This window comes from Dama dama, chromosome 4, assembly GCF_033118175.1.
Source record: "Dama dama isolate Ldn47 chromosome 4, ASM3311817v1, whole genome shotgun sequence".
Taxonomy (NCBI): domain Eukaryota; kingdom Metazoa; phylum Chordata; class Mammalia; order Artiodactyla; family Cervidae; genus Dama; species Dama dama.
This window is the reverse complement of record NC_083684.1, coordinates 69549171-69563765: the sequence shown is the minus strand read 5'-3', so window position 1 is coordinate 69563765 and position 14595 is coordinate 69549171. Positions and strand designations below refer to the sequence as shown.

The 14595-nt window shown below is 46.7% G+C and overlaps 1 pseudogene; it reads left to right on the top strand.

The window, feature by feature from the left end:
- Window positions 1-4692: 4692 nt before the first annotated feature.
- On the top strand, window positions 4693-12090 carry LOC133052240 (putative killer cell immunoglobulin-like receptor-like protein KIR3DX1; annotated as a pseudogene).
- The last annotated feature ends 2505 nt before the right edge of the window (window positions 12091-14595 follow it).

Here is a 14595-nt window from a genome sequence, read left to right as displayed (position 1 = left end):
AGTGGTGCTGGGAAAGCTGGTCAACCACTTGTAAAAGAATGAAACTAGAACACTTTCTAACACCATACACAAAAATAAACTCAAAATGGATTAAAGATCCAAATGTAAGACTAGAAACTATAAAACTCCTAGAGGAGAACATAGGCAAAACATTCTCCGACATAAATCACAGCAGGATCCTCTATGACCCACCTCCCAGAATATTGGAAATAAAAACAAAAATACACAAATGGGACCTAATTAAACTTAAAAGCTTTTGCACAACAAAGGAAACTATAAGCAAGTTAAAAAGACAGCCCTCAGATTGGGAGAAAATAATAGCAAATGAATCAACAGAGAATTAATCACAAAATTATACACCCACTCCTGCAGCCAATTTCAGAAAAATAAATGACCCAGTCAAAACATGGGCCAAAGATCTAAACAGACATTTCTCCAAAGAAGGCATACAGATGGCTAACAAGCACATGAAAAGATGCTCAACATCACTCATTATCAGAGAAATGCAAATCAAAACCTCAATGAGGTAGCATTAGAGGCCAGTCAGAATGGCTGCTATCCAAATGTCTACAAGCAATAATTGCTGGGGAGGGTGTGGAGAAAAGGAAACCCTCTTACACTGTTGGTGGGAATGCAAACTAGTACAGTCACTATGGAGAACAGTGTGGAGATTCCTTAAAATACTGGAAATAGAACTGCCATATGACCCAACAATCCCATTCCTGGGCATACACATGGGGAAACCCGAACTGAAAGAGACACATGTACCCCAATGTTATTCGAAGCACTGTTTATAATTGCCAGGACATGGAAGCAACCTAGATGCCCATGAGCAGACGAATGGATAAGGAAGCTCTGGTACATATACACCATGGAATATTACTCAGCCATTAAAAAGAATTCATTTGAATCAGTTCTAATGAGATGGATAAAACTGGAGTCCATTATACAGAGTGAAGTAAGCCAGAAAGATAAACACCAATACAGTATACTAACGCATATATATGGAATTTAGAAAGATGATAACCATAACCCTATATACAAGACAGAAAAAGAGACCGAGATGTATAGAACAGACCTTTAGACTCTACGGGAGAAGGCGAGGATGGGATGATCTGAGAGAACGGCATCAAAACATGTTTATTATCAAGTGTGAAACAGATCGCCAGGCCAGGCTGGATGCATGAGAGAAGTGCTCGGGGCTAGTGCACTGGGATGACCCAGAGGGATGGGATGAGGAGTGAGGTGGGAGGGTGGTTCAGGATGGGGAACACATGTAAATCCATGTCTGATTCATGTCAATGTATGGCAAAAACCACTACAATATTGTAAAGTAATTAGCTTGCAACTAATAAAAATAATTGGGAAAAAAATATAAAAATGAAAGCTGTGGTACACATACACAATGGAATATTACTCAGCCATTAAAAAGAACACATTTGAATCAGTTCAAATGAGATGGATGAAACTGGAGCCCATTATACAGAGTGAAGTAAGACAGAAAGATAAACACCAATACAGTATACTAATGCATATATATGGAATTTAGAAAGATGGTAATGATAAACCTATATGCAAGACAGAAAAAGAGACACAGATGTATAGAACAGACTTTTGGACTTTATGGGAGAAGGCAAGGGTGGGATAATCTGAGAGAACAGCATCGAAACATATATATTATCAAGTGTGAAACAGATGGCCAGTCTAGGTTGGATGCATGAGACAAGTGCTCTGGGCTGGTGCACTGGGAAGAGCCAGAGGGATGGGATGGGGAGGGATGTGGGAGGGAGGTTCAGGATGGGGAACACATGTAAATCCATGGCTGATTCATGTCAATGTATGGCAAAAACCACTACAGTATTGTAAAGTAATTAGCCTCCAATTAATAAAAATAAATGAAGAAAAAAAAAGAAAAGATTCATGCATCCTTCTGTTCATAGCAGCACAATGTACAATAGCCAAGACATGGGAACAGCCTAGATGTCAATCGACAGATGAATGGATAAAGAGGATGTTGTATATGCCTATACACACACACAATGGAATACTACTCAGACATTTAAAAAATTAAGCCATGAGATTTGCGGCAGCATGGGTGGACCTGAAGATTAACATAGTAAGTGAAGTAAGACAGAAAGAGAAAGACAATTATCATGTGATATCACCCATCTGTGGAATCTAAAAGGCACGTATCTGTGCAACAGAAACAGAATCACAAACATAGAGAGCAGGTTTGTGGTTGCCAAGGAGGGATGGATTGGGAGTTTGGGATTCGCAGATGAAATCTATTTATACATAAAATATATAAACAATGAGGTCCTACAGGATGACAAAGGGGATTCTATTCAGCATCTTGCTGTAAATCATAATGGAAAAGAATACATTTGTCAAGCTGAATCAATTTGCTGCACAGCAGATATGAACTATACTTCAATAAATTTTTTTTAATTTAAAAAAATTTGTGATTTGTATACCTGCAATGAAAGAGTACATGGCAGTAAAAATGCACAAACTGAAATGACAAAGAATACACATCAATTTTGAAGCATGATATTAAGTAAATAAAATGAAATTTAAGAACCCTGACTGTACTCTTACTCCCTTACATACCTAAAAATCAAGGGGAGACCAGATTTATTACCTAGGGAGCATAACTAATCTAAACATCCCCACCCCTAGCAAATTGGTGCAGAATCACTGCCCTTACTGAGGTTCTATCATGTCCATGAACAAATGCTGACCTGGGTGTGTGTCTGCCCTTGGAATCCTGAAACAGATGGAAAATTTTGTCCTGGTTTGGAACTGATTGTTGAGGACACGTGCCTCACTCAAGCATTCTGGAGCTTGGAAGTCTCTCCTTTACACATTTTTATGTACAAAGCAAAGTTGTCCACCTTTTCTGGCAAAACAATTCCACGCTCTCCAAAAAAAAACCCACAATCATCTTACACACATATTTTGTGTGTGTACACTTGTGGTCCTTGGATTGGAAAGGAAGAGAGACAGAAAGAGTGTGTGTGTGCAAAGTTTCCACTCATAGTCAGGAAATAATTTCAGATAAAAAGAATAGTCAGGAGAAGACAAATGTCACATGATATCGCTTACTGGTGATATCTAAGAAAAGTGAGCTTATTTACAAAGCAGATTCGCAAAGAATGACCTTATGGTTACCAGGTGGGATGGTGGGTGGGGTGAAGGATAGATTGGCAGTTTGGCTTTGACATATACACACGGCTTTATTTAAAATGGATGACCGACAAGGACCTACTGGATAGCACAGGGAACTCTGCTTAATATTCCATAACTAGCTAATTGAGAGAAGAATTTGAAAAGCAATAGACGCATGTCTGTGTATAACTGAATCACCTTGTTGTACACCTGAAACTAGTTGTTAGTTTCTTAATCACCTATACTCCACCTCAGAATTTTTACAAAATGTTCAAAGAGCCATAATACGCATGTCTCCTTCTCTTATAAGAATGCAGAACCAAAGTCTCTATTAATGAGTCCTTAATTGGCAACCTGCACTGAGCATGAAATACGAAGTGGGCACCTGTGATTTCTCTACTGCAAAGAGTTACGGGTAATGACATTTATCATGAAATTGGGGAAAGCATCCTCCCTGGTATATAGTGGATTTCTTCAGAAGGGCTATCTTTCTTATGAAGAACATCTTTTAAAGCATTTTTGTTTTATCAGGGCAACATACCATCTCCTAAGTAAAAGCATGAGAGGATTATTGGAATTCTTGGACATTCTGTTTGAGGATACATATTAATTATATTTGTTTTCTCTGCACTGAACCCCATGGTTTGTTTTATAGAGAATGAGTAACAACATGTCAACCAGGAAAATGAATTCCAGGTTACATGATTGAAAAAAATATTCTTTTATATTCAAGAGCAGAGAGGCCTTAGAAATCTTTGCTGAAAATAAATCAGTGTGGTGTTTTTTTTTTTTTTTTCTCCTGTGGTTACCATTACAGAGTAAACAGTTAGTAACCCTGTAATTTTTTTTTTTTTTTTTGCTGGGCTTCATGGCTTGGGGGTTCTCATCTTAGTTCCCCAACCAGGAATTGAACTTGGTTGTTCAGCAGTGAAGTCAGGCAGTAGCCACTGGACCACCAGGGAATTCCCAGACCTGCACAACTGAAGTAGAACTCGTCATCAAAAGAAGGAAAGGAACTGAGTCAGTCTTTGTTCAAACAAGATATTCATAGAAATTAAGCCTCTCAGTTGGTAAAGAATCCCCCTGCAAAGCAGGAGACCTGGGTTTGATGCCTGGGTCAGGAAAATCCCCTGGAGAAGGAAATGGTAACCCACTCCAGATTTCTTGCATGGGCAGTCCCATGGACAGAGGAGCCCGGTGGGATACATTGGGTTGCAGGGGTTGGACACCACTTTGCGACTAAACCACCACCACCAAAATGGTATACACTGACAGCGTTACTACTTCCTGAAGGCAGCAAGACCTGTTAAAATCCTCCTAAGTCCATAGGGTTTAGGGAAACAAAACTGACCCTCGGGTCACGAGGCCTGCTCAGTGAAGAGGCTCAGACAGACTTCCATCCCTGGCGTGAGAGGAGGCTGCCCATCTTACCCTGTGACAGGCACCACGCTGACTGTATGAACAGCACCGCCCGCCTTCTGCATCCTGTGACTCGGTCAGCTTTGCTCAGTCCTGCCTCCTGCCTCACAGAAGCAGAGCCATGTGGCCCACACTCCTCAGCCTCCTGAGTCTCGGTAAGTCCTGAAAAACCCGGTAGGGAGGTTTATGGTGGAAATCAGGGGTCTTCACACCACTGACCAGCTTCCCTGGATGAGGGTGCAAGGAGCGTGGGGTCCATCAGGACAAGCCATCTCTGACGGGCTTTTCCTTCTAGGATTCTGTGTGAGTCTGAGGATCTGGGCAGCTGTGGGTGAGTCCTCCCCACCCCTTATTTCTGTGTTCAGCAGAGCAGGCGGGGCTGAGGCAGATGACAGTGGGGTCAGGGTGAGACCCCTGTCAGTACACTGAGAGCCACGTTCCCTGTGGATCCCAGGTCCTCTATTGGCATTGATACTCACTTTCACTCTCCCCAGAGGTTAACACAGCTCTGGGCTCTGGACCAGAAGGGACAGCGTGAAGTCTGGGAGCTGGGGGCTAGGCCCCCTGAGTGCCATTTCTATCATCAGAGGGAGCGAAGGGCTGCAGCCCACAGACCCCTCTCCCACAAGGTGGCATTTCCAACCGGCCCTTCACAACAGGATCTGCAGGACCTCCTGCTAGACCTGACCCCAGGGGAGGCTGGGCATCAGGCAGGGCCACCTGGACCTGGTCCCACATTTGATGGAGGCTAGCTAACAAAGGAGCGGGGTTCATGGTTTCCTTCGTTCTTTTCAGTCACGTGGCTTTTTCACTTCTTAGTTGTGTTACTATAAATTACTCAGTCATATCCAACTCTTCCCGACCGCATGATCTGTAGCTCACCAGGCTCCTCAGTCCATGGGATTCTCCAGGCAAGAATACTGGAGGGGGTTGCCATTTCCTTGCCCAGGGGATCTTCCCAGCTGAGAGATTGTACCCTGCTCTCCTGCATTGCCGGAAGATTTTCTACCATTTGAACTACAACAGATGCAACAGGGAAGTCCTTTTACTTCTTTTCCATGCATCAATTTCTCTGTGGTGTTTTCTTTAGCCAGCATTGTGCAGCTTGCAGGATCTTAGTTCCCTGATCAGGGATCAACCCAGGCCCTTGGTAGAGAAAGTGCTGAGTCCTAACCACTGGACCCACAGGGAATCCCCAGTGTTTTGTGTTTTGAGAGAAAGTTTCTCAAAATTTTGTCAACCCAAGGAATGATTCTTCTCCTGAGAAGAATCACCTCTGAGAATCATATTCTTGGAACCTCCATGATGTCCATCCTGGGATGACTGTGTCTCTGTCTGTCCCCAAGCCCGATCCTTGAGCATCAAGGTGATGCAGTTTAGGGGAGGAAAGCTGGAAGAATTGAAGGGGGAGTGCCCATGAGGGCAGGGGGGAGAGGAGACTGTTCCTATTTTCCTCTCAAAGCCTGTGCCTCCATCTCTCCTAGGTGAATATGAGAAGCCCTCTTTGTCAGCCGGGCCAAGCACCGTGGTTCCCTTAGGACAGACTGTGACTCTTCGGTGTCACTCCCGTTCTCCATTTGCAATATTCAGACTGTTCAAAAGAGATGGGACCAGTTTGCCCGAGCTCCAGGGACATCATATCAACACCTTCACACTTGGCCAGATGACCAGAGAACATGCTGGGTCCTACACGTGTTCTGGAGGCTACCATTCGCCACACAGTGACACCCTGCAGATTGTGGTCACAGGTAGGAGGGGTCCAGCCAGCCTGGAATGGCCGAGCCTGCAGGCAATCCTACCCTAGGTCCACATGCCAGTGCACCCATGGCTACTCAGGATTCCGAGTCACGAGCGAATCAGTGAAAGAGATCCCACTCTGAGAGTTTAAACTCAGGGTGTTGAATAGACGGATGGCGTGCCCCAGAGCAAGAAGGAGTAGCATCCCTCAGCATTAGTTAGACAGGATGCAGCCACGGCCTGCCAGCAGGGAGGATGGGAACGACCCTGATCCAGCACCTGCCACCAAGTAGGGAGCTGTAGTGCCCTGTGAAGGAGCTGGAACCCCAGGGAGGAGTCTCAAAAATGTCTTTAGAGGCATGAGGTGGGATCACAGATGGGTTCCATTTTTTCTCTACTGCCTTCCCAACGGAGTGGGAAGAATCCCATAGAAACCACAAGGATGCCAGTCATCACCCACGTTATGAGATATATGTGAAGGGAGACAGGGTATGCATCCTCAGAACCACCGTAGCCCCTCAAATGAAAATTAGGGATGGGAAGAGGCTGAAAGCATGGCAACCCACTCCAGTATTCTCGCCTGGATAATCTCATGGACAGAGGAGCCTGGCGGGCTACAGTCCATGGGGTCCCACAGAGTCAGACACGAGTGAAGTGACTGAGTATGCATGCATGAAGCTGAGAGCAGATTCAATAGCTAAAGAGTTTAGAATAAACACAGAGGAGGCTGGAGGTCTTGAGAAAAGAGAAACAGAAAAGCATGGGCCAGAGCCTGAGAACAAAGCTAGAGAGAATGCAACGGAACAGACAGGAAGGGTAATTGGCTCTGCTGGTTCATGGGAACATTTCTCACACCTTCAGATGTCAGTGGAAGCGCTGAGGTGGGGTGACCACTGAAGCTCACAACCTCTTTTCTCTTAGGTGTGTTCACAAAACCATCCATCTCAGCCCACCCAGGCCCCCTCGTGCAGGAGGGAGGGCATGTGACCCTTTGCTGTCACTCATCGCTGTCATTTGACAAGTTTATCCTACACCAGGAAAACAGCACAGGGCATTTCCAGAGACATAGAGAGACGTTCACGGGCGGGCATGTCGCAGCTGACTTCTTCATTGGCCCCATGACCTTGGGGAGTGCGGGCACCTACAGATGCTCAGGCTCTCTCAGCCGCTCCCCCCATGAGTGGTCAGCCCCCAGTGACCCCGTGGACATCGTCATGACAGGTGAGTGTGTCCAGACCAGTCCCCTCTGCTGTCTGTGTCACAGAAGGTCTGGTGTCCAGTCCAGCGTCAGTACCGGGAGACAACGACAGGCGTGCAGAGACGCTCAGAAACTCCGGAGAGGGAACAAGCCAGAGAGAGAGAGGAGGTGTGAATTCGGAAGGAAAAGAGAACAGAGTACCCGCCATGTGCTAAAGAGAAGACACAGCCGGTGACAGAGTATAGGAGCAAGAACATGAAAGAACAAGCAGTGGAGAAAAATGTACCAGAGCAGGGACCCGGGCTGTTCCCGGCTCAGGCAGGCAACGATCGTTGGTTAAGGGGTTGGTTTCCCACCTTCACGTCAGAGCTCCCTTCCTCTGTCAGGAGCACTGTGGTACTAGACGCCCTTGCAGTCTGTCCCCTGGGTGGTCAAGACGGAGGTTGACACCTTGAAGTTGCTCAGCCTTGTGGTTTAAGGCGTCCTTCTGCACAAAGAGGAAGCAGTTCTCCCTGCCAACCTTCCCCACTAAGGAGTCCCTTCCAGGCCCTGGGGGTGGGCAGGGCAGCGCTGAACACGCCCTCAAGTTTGAAGTGGTCAAAGATCCAATGAGATGCTGGCAATCTCCCGGCCATAATGTCTGCTTCTCAGTCAACACCATGTTTTCTGATGGTCCCAGCAGAACCTAATAGGTTCCGTCTTTCAAGAGAACCCCACATCTTGTTGATTTTTAAAGTATATTTTTTCGTATTCATTTTTGTTGAAGTCTAGTTGATTTACAATGTTGCTAATTCCTGTTGTACATAAGACTGATTTAGTTATTCATATGCATATATTTCTTTTCAGAGAAAGGATAGTAAATGACAGTCCATTATTAAAGTTACGTTTGAATTTTTCCCTGTGCTGGGTATGCCTTGCTGTGGGGCTTTCTCTCCTGGCGGTGGGTGGCCTCTCATTGCAGCGCTTCTCTTGTTGCACACTTCGGGCTCTGATTCTAGATTTAGGAGCAGAGTTACTTTATGCTCTAATATCAGGGTCTCTTCCTTCCAGGTCTGTCCAAGAAACCCTCTCTCTCAGCCCAGGTGGGCCCCGTGGTGAGGTCAGGAGAGAACGTGACCTTGCTCTGCAGCTCCGAGCCCGCCTTTGACCAGTTCCATCTGCTCAGGGAGGGGGAGAAACTTGGGCGCCTGCTCGCTGAAGGCCGGGGCCCCCGCGGAGCACTCCAGGCAGCGTTCCCTCTGGGTCCTGGGACCCCAGCCCACAGCGGGGCCTACAGGTGCTACGGCTCCTTCACTCACTCTCCTACTAGTGGTCAGACCCCAGCGACCCCCTGCTCCTGTGTGTCACAGGTGAGCACCCTCCTCCTGGCTCAGCTTTCATGTTTCTGTTCAGTCGCTAAGTTGTGTCCAACTCTTTGTGACCCAGTGGGCTGCAGCATGACAGACTCCTCTGTCCTTCACTATCTCCCCTTTGTGGATCACAGCCTTGTCGTGATGAAGGTGCTTGTGTAACTCAATGAAGCTATAAGCCATGTCGTGCAGGGCCGCCCAAGACTGACAGGTCATAGAGAAGAGTTCTAACCAAAGCTGGTCCCCTGAAGGAGGAAACAGCAACCCACTGCAGTATTCTTGTTTCCAGAACCCCAGGAAGTGTCCCATGCTTTACAGTACACGAAATCACTTTGTGTTGGTCAAGAAGTCTGTTTGGCTTTTTCCAAAACATCTTACTCTATCACTGTGCTCTATCTCAAGGGCCCTGTGCTGGTGTCAGGGGAAACTTAGGGCTTCTGGAGAAATAGAGGCAATGAGAACCAGACAGGACGAGAGATGGTCAGTGGCATCTCAACCCTCTTCCACCTCCTGTATGGATGCTTCTCATCAGAGTCCTGTCTATCCAGGCAAATAAAGAAAAGGATCAGGGTAGACCCAGGAGGAGGAGAGGCTGGGCTAATTTGGGAGGATCAGAGATTGCATTGGGCCCTTGCACTTAATGTTTTCCCAGAGGCACCTCTGACATACACGTGATTTCCCAAATAAGGAACATAGATACACAGTCCTGGAGCAGAAATAATGTCTCTTGCTTAGAGTTTTCTTTCTTCACCAGGGATACTCTTCCCACCTCCTTTCACCATCTCTTCTCCAGGATGGTGGGTCTACTCAACACATTCACAGGGAGGAACCAGACGCTCTCCCCTCCCCCATCAGTGCTCTGAGGGATCACAGAGTCAAGCACAGGCAGGAGGTCAACCTTCCAGAAAGAACAGTCCTCCTTTGGTGGGGTGAGGAAGGTTACTGGCTCACCCCTTCTGTCTTTTTTCTCCTAGGTTCCACTACAAGTACTTGCCCTTCCCCCATGGATGCACACACCACAGAAGGTAAGCAAGAAGGTCTCCTATCTCGGCAAATTTCTAAGAAGACATAGGGGTCCTGTGTGAGTGTTGGCTCTGCCAGCTCCCAGCACTGCGATGTTGAGCTTCTCAACATCCGTCTCAAGTCAGCATTTGAGACTGTGGTCTGCATGAGAACCAGAGGGGGCATTGAGATCCTGGGACTGGGAATTTCTAAATTGAAGATAATTGGTCAGAGTGACCTGATCCCACACCTAAGGGAGATGCTTACCCTCCCCCCACCAGAATCTTAGGGGATGGATGTGGGTGACAAGTGGAGAATTTGAGGGAGCACCTTAAATATGTCATTCCTCTGTTAGTGTTTTATGAACAAAGCATTCCACATTCAGAAATAAAATTGTCATATCTTCTTGAGGATTCTGTTCCAGGTATATCTGGATGAGGGGGAAATGTATTGAGGATTAAAGGGGTCTCCATTCATGGAAAAACACCATGCCTTGACATGAGGGAGCAGAGCAAAACTGCATTGGTGCCCAGTGGACTTTGGTTGAGACCTCTGCTGGTCTTGCAAGGCCTCTTTATTTCATCCACTGCTAGCATCTCTCCTGGATGCTTTGGTATCTCCTGGGAAGTGGAGACCATAAGTGATCAGGTTGACAGATGCTGACGGTTTGATGCAAGGATACAATAACTCCAGTGTGTAGGGGCACAGTGTACGCAATGAAAAACCAGACCTTCCATTTTTTTGTTGACAGAAGCAGGGTTTCCCCAAGAACGCTCCAGCGTGCTGTACATCATCCTTGGGCTTGCCATAGCCTTCACCTCTACCAGCATCTTCCTCGCTGCTCTTTTCTGTCACTGGTGTTCTATCCCAAATTGTAAGCCTGAAGGTGGTGAGCTCAGCATCATCTGACCCAGGGGGAGGTGGGCTCATAGCAGAGAATGAGGTTTTCACTTCCTGCAGGTTAAAACTGGTTTCCAGTGTTATTATCTCTGAGGGAACATCATCCAGAGACCCATAGAACCCTGTTATTTTTATGAAAATATGTGTTGATTTATTCTTGGCTGCATCAGGTCTTTGCAGCAGCATGGGGGATCCACATTGCCGTCTGGGGTGTGGTTCAGCCTCCAGAGATCGTGCGCTCAGCTGTTGCAGCACGTCAGGCATAGTTGCTTCAAGACACATGGGATCATAGATCTCTCACCAAGGATAGAACCCAGGCTGCCTGCACTGGACGATGGACACTTAATCTCTGGACACCAGGGACATTCCAAGCCCTGTTCTTCTCTTCAACTACAACCATCTTTTCTTCTCCCCTACATGATCTAGGGAATCTGCTGATATGCAGAAGAGAATGGTCCATAACAGAAGAAGTAGGATGGGTCTGTGGGTTTGCACAAGCTCCTGAGACAGTTCGTGAATGGATGGGCTTGTTGATGGAATGTTTTGTTTTTGATTTATTTATTGGAGTACACAGACCCAGTACCAGAGGGCATACCCTTGTCTTTTTCTGGCTTTGATGTCCCCACCAAAGTTACGGAGATCTGGGATAACTGCCTTCATCCCCAAGATACTTGTCTCTTTTTCATTCGCAGATCTTGCCATTATGGACAGACAGCCCCAGGAAGATGGAGCAGTGAGCAGTGTGGTGAGTCCTCCCAGCCCAAACACTTGCCATAGCATCGGCCCTTCCAATGCCCAGTGTCCTAGCCTTTAAAGATCGCATCTCAGTCCATCATTCTCACCTCCTTCCTCTTAGGACTCTCCAGCAGAAGACGTGATATATGCTCACTTGAACCTCGGGACCCTTTCTGAGAGACTGAATACTCCCACCCCCGTGAGCCCCATGCACCCCTTCCCCGAGCCCAGTATCTATGAGGAATTCAATGTAAAGAAAGACCGTGCTGAACCCTGATCTGGCCCCAGGCTGTGAGCACACAGAGTGTTGCAAATCAAAGCCTTAGATCTCTTTTTAAAGGGGTTCCTCCGTGGACACTCCTCCTCCTCCTCCAAAGCAGCCCAGCAGCTCTGAGGTGAACAGTGGAGTCCAAGATTGCCAAATCATCTTCAAAAATCCCACAACCTCGAAGTAATCTCCTGTCTCTTCTAGGACTCCATTGTATCTATCTCACTGTTTGGGGAATGGTATAATCAATCACACATACTGGGTTGGTTAATATGATCATCTTACTTTATCTAAAATTCCAATAAAGCATTAAAAAATCTGCCAGCTGATTCTTCAAATTATTCAGTTTAAAGAAAACACAAAACGAATAAATAAGATGTCTATTCAGCAACGTTTTACAAGGATGAACTTATTTACAAAACTGAAACAGCCTTGTAGACTTAGAGAACAATCTTAGAGTTACAGAGGGGAAGGGTTGGGGGAGAGATAGACTGGAAGTTTAAGATTGACATGTGCTATATTTAAAATGAAATGATTTCCATAAAAGCTAATAAAAGCAATGCTAGATGGCCAAATAAACAGATGAAGTATATTCTGTTTGAGATATCCAATGTGGTGACACTACCTATATGAGCCTGGGTGTGTGCATGCTAATTCGATTCAGTCATGTCCGACTCTTTGCAATGGCATAGACAGTGTGAGGCTCACTAGGCTCCTCTCTGCATGGGATTCTCCAGGCACGAATCCTGGAGTGGGCAGCCATTCCCTTCTCGAGGGGATCTTCTTGACCCAGGGATGGAACCCACGTCTCTCATGTCTCTTGCATTGGCAGGTGGATTTTATACCACTGAGCCACTGGGGAAACCCCCTCAATCCCTTCCCAGGCATGTGCACTTAGGCTGATGGCATTCCAGGGGTAGAAACAGGACAACAAGATCCCCCTCAGTCTGGATCTGCACTGGCTGATAAAGTAGTTGCCCAGCCACGCGGTCCAGACATTGACTCTACACGTATATGAAAAAAGCGTTCAGTTCTTCAGTCACACCCACCACGTTTCAAGTGCTCAGCAGTGTCCTGTGGCCAGGTCCAGGGTGCTGGACAGAGCAGATGTTTGAAAAGTTCCATCATCACCGAGAATTCTACTGGACATTCCACTCCAGATCGCTGAGGCCTGCAGAGAGAACACTTGCCCCAGGGAGGCTTTGCACGTGTTGTGTGAATCCATCGATATTTGCACGTTTTGTCTTTATTGCTTCTTGCACCAAAGCCAAGGATTTGAGAATCTTGTCCCTCTTAAGTTATCAGCTGGTGGCACGATGTGGCTTGGCTCACCCAAGCGGAGGGCTGAAGGATAGCACCATGAGGATCCCGGTGTGAACTGAGCTGGCAAAGGGGCGAAGATCACGCTCCACAGAGCCTTAGTTGCTCATTGAGCTCTCCGTGTGCGATCTTTCTCCTGGCTTAGAACTAAACTACCCAAGAACTGTTTTACCAAGAGAAATGTCAGGATTGCTACAAATGAAGACAAGCAGGATCGTCCTTTCCTGTTGCTACTGTGAGTGAGCACATACCACACGGCTGTGTGATATATCTGAACATGCAATCATTCCATAATATATGTAAGTCAGGTCATTAGCTTGGACACCACAGGGCTGTATGTCAATTATAACTCAATGAAACTGGATAGATAGATAATATATGTACTCAGTCGCTTGGTCATGTCCAGCTCCTTGCGACCCTTTGGACTGAAATGTTATAGGATCCTCTTTCCATGGGTTTCTCCAAGCAAGAATATTGGAGTGGTGACTTCCCTGGTGGCTCAGACAGTAAAGCATCTGTCTACAATGCGGGAGACCAGGGTTCGATCCCTGAGTAGGGAAGATCTCCTGGAGAAGGAAAGGGTAACTCACTCCAGTATTCTTGCCCAGAAAGTCCCAGGGACGGAGGAGCCTGGTTGGCTACAGTCCATGGCGTCGCAAGGAGTTGGACACGACTGAGTGACTTCACTTTCACTTCACATTGCATTTCATTCTCTATGATGATATGTAGATAGATAGATCAATAGATTTCAGTGGTGGCTATACCACTTCCTGAGGTGGTTGATGACTTTAGCAGGCTACTTCCTGTCTTATTTGTATTTTGCTTCATGCAAGTATATCACATGTATTAATATGTGGGTCTGTCCTTGATCAGGAACTCTGATGAGGACCATTCTAGTCTGAATCCTGGAGTCTCTGTTGGATGAAGAGGAGAGCAACCTGCAGCACCAAAGGATGCTTTGAAGGGACAGAAATGACTCACATGCTTCACCTCAAGGGGACAGAGACACATCCTGCTTCTTACACACCCTGGCCTGTCCCTGGGAGAAGTAAAGCCTGCCCTCTGGGCCTGGGAGGAAGAGCTGTGCTCTTTTGTGAGAGCAGACTGTACTTTGCAAATCTCCCTTGCCCCGCGGTTCACCAGGTCTCTGAGGGCATCGCTGGTGCCTCCACCCAACCAAGGCAGGGAGTGAAGGTCACACTCCACTCTTTGACTCTTACATCTTGTATTCAATCTCGCAGTAAAAGAATTCAGCCTCCAGGGTGCCCGTGACACCTCCTGTCCTCTCCATCCACATAGTCCAGCCCACAGCCACACCTGGATCCCAGCCATAACCTCCCTGGGTTCTGAGCTCCAGACCCACACTCCCATCTCCAGTCCACCCTCCACATTTCATCTTTCTAACTCACATTTCAGAATATGCTTTCTGCCCGGAATCCTTCCATGGTGCCCACATCTTCAGGGCAAACTCCAAACTCTTCTACTTGAATTCCAGCCTG